The sequence below is a fragment of the Spermophilus citellus genome (genome assembly GCF_964194105.1).
Source record: "Spermophilus citellus genome assembly, chromosome: X".
Lineage (NCBI taxonomy): Eukaryota > Metazoa > Chordata > Mammalia > Rodentia > Sciuridae > Spermophilus > Spermophilus citellus.
The window spans coordinates 17,069,113-17,078,531 of record NC_138190.1 but is presented as its reverse complement, the minus strand read 5'-3'; positions in this window follow the sequence as shown (position 1 = coordinate 17,078,531).

The following is a 9,419-nucleotide window of genomic DNA, read 5'->3' as shown; positions in this document are numbered from 1 at the left end:
TTGATCCACTTTGAGTTAACTTTTGTGCATGGCGAGAGGAGGGGATTCAGTTTCATTTTGTTGCATATGGATTTCCAGTTGGAGGTTCCCCAAATGTGTGTGTGTGTGTGTGTGTGTGTGTGTGTGTGTGTGTGTGTCTGTTTCTGTTTCTCAATTCTAACTACCTTGTAATAGAAGCCCAGTCTTATCTCCTATCACCAGGAAGATGCTACAAACCAAGTTGCTAAACTACCAAGGCTGGAATTTATCTCATCTTTACTCAGACCACCATTAGCCTCAATTCAGATGCACAAACTGGTTGCTAATTTTCTTTTGGAGTTTGCCTCTCAGGGATTGATTTCTTACAAGCTCAAATATCCATTTAGAAGGATATTACCTCCTCCTTCCACATTTCTAGGTGGTTTGTAGTGAGATGATTTTTCTAGTTATCCAGTATGAAAAAAATTTGCCTAATGTAGTCTTAAATGTAAGCATCTGTTAGTTTATAAACAAAAGTACAATAAATAAAAATGATGGATATATTTTACTTTCCCTATTTTATTTTTACCTCCTCTTTTTTTCTGACAGCAGTTTTTTTTAATCACATGCAAATCTTACCTTTGTCCACTACAATAAATTCTAATGGTGACCACTTGCCTATTTAATAAGGTAGCCACAGAATTGGTTAAATGTGTTCTATTTCCTGTGGAATTATTTGAGATGAAGTATTTTGGGTTATTCAGATATGTATGTATTTTAAGCAGAAAAAGACAAGGTTTTAACACAAAGCTCTGATTATGGTGAGAAAACATTTGGAGTAAAAACATATTAAAGGTTCCAAGTAAAAAGTGCATGGAAGTGCTGCTTCTTAAAGTTGCTTTCCCAGTTGGCTTTCAAACAGAAATAGAGATATATAACCTCTGACAAACTAAGGACAGTCTGTGCCTAAAGTCTCTAAGACAATTCTCATCCATCTTGTGTCAAATTGGCCAATCAGAAAAAGGAAATTGAGCTTAACAGGATCTCATTTGGCAGACCTTTAAGAAGTTGGCTTTAGCTCCTTACTGAGCACCTCAGCTTTTGATCATACACATAAAAATCCATAACAAGGCTTAAAAGTGGTAAAAACAAAAGAATTCAAGTAGAAAATCTGATAATTTTATTTTTACTGCCCCATGATAACCAAAAATTTCCAGTCTTTCAAACTGGTCAGGAAATTTTTAGAATTGTTCTTTTTAAAATGCTACCTTAGAAAAATAAACATCTTAAACATGAAAATGAGAAAGCAGAGAAGGTCAGTCAAGAAGGAGAACAATGAATAAAATCATTGTTAGGCATTCACCAATGTTGGCAGTTCTTAGCACTTAAGCCAAAGTTAGAGTCATAGATAGGAGACAAATAAAGTCATTCAGTAGACAAGTGAAAAGTCCATAAGTATTTGATTCAATATTCTGGTTTTATTCTAAATTATTAGCTGTGGCTATATAAATTGGTGTCTTATATACCAATTCAGTGAGTTTATATTATCAGTTGGAGGAAGGATTAATAGACTTGACAGTATAATCATCAACACTAGGCATTTACTTTTTCGTATTCAGGTATCCTCACACCCTATTATCTCATTGGCAAGTGTTGCTGCCCAAAGATTGCCAGTAGCCAAAGATATTTACACCCTTCTCTAAAATAAAAGTTATACCAAACAACCACCACATATGTTCAATAATAAAATGAATTTCTTAAATAAATTGTGGTACATTTGTAAGGTGAAAGATAATGCAGCCATTAAAGTTATATACATGAGGGCTGGGTTGTGGCTCAGTAGTATAGCTCTTGCCTAGCATGCATGAGGCCCTGGGTTAGATCCTCAGAACCACATAAAAATAAAATAAAGGTATTGTGTTCTCCTACAACTAAAAAAAAATAAATGTTAAAAAATTATATACATGAAGAATGATAAAACCCACTTTTATAATTTTATGCAAAAATGCATACAACAAAATAAGATCTATAGAATGATCTCAATTAGGTAAAATATGCTTAGAAAAAATAAGGAAGGACATGTAACAAAATGTTAATATTCACCTTTGGATGGTAGGATTATGAACATTTTATTTTTATAATCATCTTTTGCATAGTTACTATATTACATATAAATTTATTTTGTGAGCAGAAAATACCTAGTAAACTATTTTTTATACCAACAGCAGTCACACCTTTCTTGCTCTTATGCTCTATGAGACTATGAAACATTTTCTTTTCAGTGCACCCTGGATTATGACTCATTTGAAAAAGTACAAGTGGTTGTAGCATGTGGAGACTTCAAAAAAGCTTATCATATTTAGGTTGCCTGACTGATTCGGAGCTTTTTGGTACTTGCCAAATGTCATCACTGGACAAAACAATGGAATCCCATCACTGATCTTAATTTGGAAGCACTTGACCAAAAATATGAATGTTGTCTTACAAATGAATAGTATAGATTGATACACTCTAAAAAATAAATCATGGTGATCCCAATTTTAGTGTTATTCAGTGAGTATTTCCTAATATCACCATTTTTCCTAGGGAAATTTTAATCCAAACAGGAGCCCTGCTAATCCTGATTTGTAATAAGTGATGTGTTAATGTTCTTTGATGCCCTGATTCCTTGTGAGAAACTTGGGACTATATATCACTCTGTAATTATAAAATAACAAATTATAGGTAAAAGAAAAAGGACTTTTCAAAATATTTCAAGCTATAGTCTTTAAACCTGAAGACTGGTGAAAGTTAAAAGATTATTTGGGGGGTTAGGGCTGGGGCTCAGTGGTAGAGCACTCACCTGGCATACATAAGACACTGGGTTGGATCCTCAGCACCACATAAAAATAAAATAAAGGTATTGTGTCCACCTATACTAAAATACACACACACACACACATACACACAAAGATACTTTTTGAAGATTTAATATATCTTCATTATTTCCTTTGCTTCCCTTGAAATAACAATTACCTAATTAATCATTCAAATTTCAAACTGCTTTACATTTGCAGCAATCTTACAAAAACATTTCAAGGCTTTCCTTGACTGAATATGCAAATTGTAGTTTTGCTTTAGATATTCAGACTCAACAGTAGGCATCTATATGTTAAATGGAAAATATAGCTGTGCTGTTTTACATTATTTTTGGCCCAGGCATACATGAATGGAGAAATCAGGTGGCATGGCCATGAATAAGAAAGTTTCACTACGTTTTGAGATTCTTAAACAAGTCTATTTGGAACATAAGTTTGAACCAAGAAATCTGCCAGGAAGTCCTATATAAAATGAATTCATTTTGCATTCAAACCTCAAGGACACAAGTTGATAAAATTGAAAACTGGTTTTAGCCCCTTAGGCAACCTCAGTAAGAAATGTGAAAGGAAACAATGGACCTTTACCATCACTAAGCAATATAATGTTTTTTTCTCTTTGGATGATTTGAATTGGAGAAATGGTACATTGCAGATGATTGAATCAATTTGTAATCCCAAAATTTGCTTTCTATTGAATTTACATAAATTGAATAAACTCTCAGGGAAGGAATGTCCATCTGTGATAATCGGTAATAACTGCACTATGTTTGCATTATAATGTCTTGCTCACCATTCTCGCACCTGTGGCTAGCAAAGGAGCTGGCATAAAGAAGGGCTTCACAAACACTTATGAAATAAATAAACTCTGGTTGCCTTGGATTAAAAATTTTAAAAGAAACTTGAAAAACACCAAGATGGAGAAAATCAGGACTACATTGACACAAAGCTTCAGTAAGAATGAAAAAGGAAACAATTCTAACATTCTATAGGAAAGTTATCACTTGAAATTGGAGAAGTACCACCCAGCAGCTCTAGCTATCTTATTACCAAGAACATTTGATTTGTCCTGGGAAGCCCTTTAACCCTACTTAAGTTTCCTTATTTGGAAAATGAAGATATTCTAAGTCTAAAATGTTGTAAATTTTTCTAAGTTTCCTCCTCCAAACCTCGCAGCAAGTGAAGCAGTTTCTCTGTCACTTCCTTTCCTAGGTTCAAGCTTCTGCACTCGCTTCTTTAAAGATCCCTTCATGCTCTTTGTCAACTGTCACTTCACATATGGAAAACAAAAGACCCCTGAGCTATCCTAATCATTTTATAACTTGCTCTCTGCTGCATACTTTTCCCCCTTTCTGCCCTATCTTTTCTTCTTTCTCATATGAATGAAACATCCTTGCAAAGTAGCCTTCTAGGATTGAGTCTGTGGTGATATTTGGAATAAAACCTCAGAGGATTTGAATTCACTTCATTGGTCTTGTAACAAGTTTGTTTGTTTGGATACTGGGAATTGAACCCAAGGGTTCTTTTTGTTGTTGTTGTTGTTTAGATGGACACAATACCTTTATTTATTTATCTTTATGTGGTGCTGAAGATCAAACCCAGGGCCTCACATGTGCTAACCAAGTGCTCTATCACTGAGCTATAACCCAAGCTCAAACCCAGGGGTTCTTAACCACTGAGCCACATCCCCAGTTCTTTATTAGTTTTTATTTAGACAGAGGCTCTCACTAAGTTACTAGGGCCTTGCTACATTGCTGAGGCTGGCTTTGAACTTGTGATCCTCCCGTCTCAGTTCACTGAGCCACTGGGATTAAGGTGTGCACTACAGATCCCAGCATGGCATGTTTTTTTTAACAACTCATGGACCTCAAACAATCTGTCAGTGGCTTAAACAAATCAACTGTATTGTAGCCTTTAAGATCATCCATCTTCTCAAACTCCAAGATCCAAAATGAAGAAGTTAGAAATCTCATAGGACTGTCTCTCCAGCTAAGCCTAGGACACCTATCATCTTACTTGTGACTAATCTAGTGCCTAGCATCTACCAGTATAATGAATACATTTATTACCTTCCAGAGAAAAATACTTATATGTAGCATACATCTGGTGTTTCTGTTTCTTATCTGTAAGGAGTTTCCCCTCTTTTATTTTCTCTTAAAACTCCATCTTTTCTCCCACACACTCATACAAATTTAGATACTGCATGAAATAAGTAACTCTGTCTACAACCATAAGAAATATGTAAGCAAAGAAGAACACATCAAATGGAAATAGAAATTTTGTATGGATAAGAAATTATGTATGATTCCAAAGCTAATGGTTAAATTTGTTTAAAGATATGGTGACGCTGAAAGATGTTAACAGAAAACAGAGTCAGTAAGATGACTGGAATCAAATATCATTTAACCAGAATGCCTCTATAATGGAATCTACCAAATAATTTATCTTTATGGTTATAGTAGAATTTGTAGATTACTTTATAATCCATATGTTACTAACTTGGTCAACAGCTACCCAGGAAGGCAAGCGAAGTGTTACTATCATGCCAATTTCACAAATAACAAAATAAAGGCAGACAGAAATTTAGTGATTTTTCTAAGAGTGCATGTTAAAAACAGATCATCTTCTAACTGAAAAAATGTCATGTTTTCAACACAATATTTGGCAGCTCATGGACTAAGATTTACCCAACCCCCTTCTTAAAAACCCTGCTAAAATTGTTCTAAAGCATATTTGAGCACTTGTTTCAAGACATAAGATATGCTAACAAAGTCTTTTTATAATATAAATATTAAAAAAACCTCATCTGATCATCCAAAATATCCAGGTAATTATTGTTACACATGAGATTCATTTTAGTAAATACATTAATTGCAAGGAACCATGCAGAAGGGGTAGTGAGTTTCAGTACAGGTACAACTCAAAACATCAAAATGTTTGTTTCAACAACCTTTATATACAAGTACAATTTAGAATAATATTTTAATTACACCATGGAAGCCTATAACTTATAGATATTCTTTTTAAAAGCAAGTAATCTTATTATCAAAGTTAAGGTTTTCTTGCATTGAGTTTTTCAGAAGAGCTGCACCAAAAACAAGTTCAAGTCTTTGTATCTGATATGAGTTTCTGTTGTTGTTGTTGTAGATGGACACAATACCTTTATTTTATTATCAGACATATGGAACCAACAGTGGCAAGACAATTTTACATCACTGTTTAAATTTAAAATTTAAAATTAGTGCTTAAACTTAGTTTTCATAATTTGGCCTAAAAAGAATACCTATATGCAAAGAAAATGCTTACATATTCAGGTACTGAAATATTAAAAAAAAGCAATTGGAGAAATTGGAAAGTGTAGGGAAAGGAAAGCACAGTATCAGATGAAGACTCTTTTTTTTTAAAGAGAGAGTGAGAGAGGAGAGAGAGAGAGAGAGAGAGAGAAAGAATTTTTAATATTTATTTTTTAGTTCTTGGCGGACACAACATCTTTGTTTGTATGTGGTGCTGAGGATCGAACCCGTGCCGCACGCATGCCAGGCGAGTGCACTACCGCTTGAGCCACATCCCCAGCCCCGAGATGAAGACTCTTTAAGCCAATAAAGTCTCTTTCATACATGAGATCCAGTGAATACTCATCTGAGTATTACCATTCCCCTCACTAGTTACTTTTATGTCTTTCAGTAACCACCTGTACTTCCTGAATAATGCCTATGCTTTGCGCTACACTTAAGAGCCATGCAAATATCACTCTCAACAATATTTCCAATACCTTCAATACATTAATCTTAAATACAACCAGAGGTATGAAAAATCACCTTTCAAGATTTTTGTAAATTCATGATTTATAGTATTTGTCAATTTCTATGATGATACTGCCACCATGGCCAATTTCAAGCTACCAATGGCTTTAAACTAGCTTGCAAAAACTTCTGAATATTTAACAATCAGGCTCTAGGGAGCTTGAAGAAGTTGACTAAACTCAAGTATACCACCAAACATACCCCATACTCCAATCATATTAATTTATTACAGCCTTGTGAATATGTCCTTACATTCCCTATAACTGCACCTCCATATAAAACTGATGGAACTCTGTTTCTATATACAATTCCTACCCACTCGATTTTTAGCCCAAATGCTATTTTCTTATAATTTTGCATAAATTTGGACCTGTACATTTATTATACATGTCACAATTCCCTGATCAACACAGGACAGATATACTTCTTTTTAATATTCTTAAAGGATTAACACTTAATGATATTTACTAGATTCTTTATAGGATGGATGGAGGAATAACTGAGATAGTTTTATAGTGACAAGGCAGTGAACAAATAGAATTAATGATAATATATATATATATATATATATATATATATATATATATATTTCCACTTTTAGTGATGGGCAGATCATTAAGACAGAAAATCAACAAAGAATCAGTAGTGTTAAAGAGTTAATCTATAACCTAGACCAAATGGTCCTAATAGACATCTATGGTACGTTTCATCCAAACGCTGCCAAATACACATTTATCTCATCAGCATATGAAATTCTCTATATGATAGGCAACATATCAAGTATCAAGAAACTTTTAAAAATTGAAATCATATGGAATATAATTTCTGACCACAATGAAATAAAACTATATATCAATAACAAGAAAAATTTCAGGGGCTGGTTGTGGCTCAGTGGTAGAGCGCTTGCCTAGCAGGTATAGGCACTAGGTTTGATCCTAAGCACCACATAAAAATATTTAAATAAAATAAAGATATCATGTCCATCTACAACAAAAAGAAACTTAAAAGAAAAATTTCAGAAATGATACAAATACATGGAAATAAACTTAATTTGAACAACCAATGGATTGAGGAAAAAAATCAAGGAGGAAATTTAAACATTTTTGAAACAAACGAAAATTGACACATATCATGGTAAAATTTATCAACTACTTAAAAATCAGTACTAAGAGGGAAATTTATACAAAGATGTCAAATAAACAACCTATCACTCAATCTCAAGTAATTAGAAAAACAAGAACAAAACAAATGCAAAATTAGTAGAAAGAAATAAGAATGGTTAGAGCATAAGTGAATGAAATAGAGACCAAAAAAAACTATGTAAAAGATGAACTAAACAAAGGTCTGGTTCCTTAGAAAGATAAACAAAATAGACAAACACAGACTCAAATAAAAACTCAAATAAAATAAGAGACAGAAAGGGAGACATTACAACTTACAACACAAATAGAAAAGATCACTAGAGATTATTATGTACAACTATATCCCAACATATTTGATGATTTAGAAGAAATGGACAATTTCCTAAACATATACAACTTACCAAGACAAAACCATGAGGAAATAGAAACTCTGAACAAACAATAATAACATTGAATCCCTAATAAAAGCCTCTCATCAAATCAAAGCCCAGAACCAGATAGCTTTACTGCTGAACTCTACTAAATACTTAATGAAAACTAATGTCATTTCTCCTTAAATTATTCACAAAGACAAAAGAGGGAAGAATTCTTCCAAACTATTCTACAAGGCTAGCATTTCCCTGATACTGAAACAAGATAAGGACACAACACAAAAAGAAAACAATAGGCCAATATCCTTGATTAATATGCATGCAAAAATCCTCAACAAGGGCTGGGGATGTGGCTCAAGCGGTAGCGCGCTCGCCTGGCATGCGTGCGGCCCGGGTTCGATCCTCAGCACCACATACCAACAAAGATGTTGTGTCCGCCGAGAACTAAAAAATAAATATTAAAAATTCTCTCTCTCTCTCTCTCTCTCTCTCTCTCTCTCTCTCTCTCTCTCTCTCTCTCCTCTCTCACTCTCTCTTTAAAAAAAAAAATCCTCAACAAAACACTTGTAACCTAAATCCAACAAACATATTAACAGTGAATAACTCTGGTTAAGTAGGCTTTGTTCAAGGGATGCAAATATGATTCAATGCATGCAAACCAATAAGTGTGGTATACCACATCAACAAAACAAGGGACAAAAAACATATGGTAATCCCAGTAGATGCCAAAAGGCAGTTGATAAAATTCAGTACCCTTTCATGATAAAAACTGAACAAATTAGTTATAAAAGGAAAGTACTTAAATAAATAAAGGCCATTTATAGGAAGCCAACAGCTAACATTACACTGAATGGGGAAAAGCTGAAAGCTTTTACTCTAAGATTTGGAATAAGATGAGAATGCCAACTTTTACCCCTTTAATTTCATTTGGTCTGGAAGTCCTAGCTAGAACAATTAGGTAAGAGAAAGAACTACAGGGCATAAATTCCATACAGGATTTAGGAGGAAGAATAATTTTAGACATTTATCACTCATCCAACCACTGATGAGGAAACTGAAGGATAGAGAAAAACCACTTGTTCCAGCTCTCCCAAATGCTTAGCATTGATGTGAAAATCAGGCCTCCTTCTGTTTTATAGATTTGAACAGTTATGCTCCAATATCACAGTATGACTTTCAACGAAATTATAGCTCTGTAACATGGAAGATTAGTGTACAGGTGGATGGCTGCTCTATGACTTTGCAGATTCCAGGGCTCCTGTCTTTGAGGATGTTCCAGCAGTGACTTTC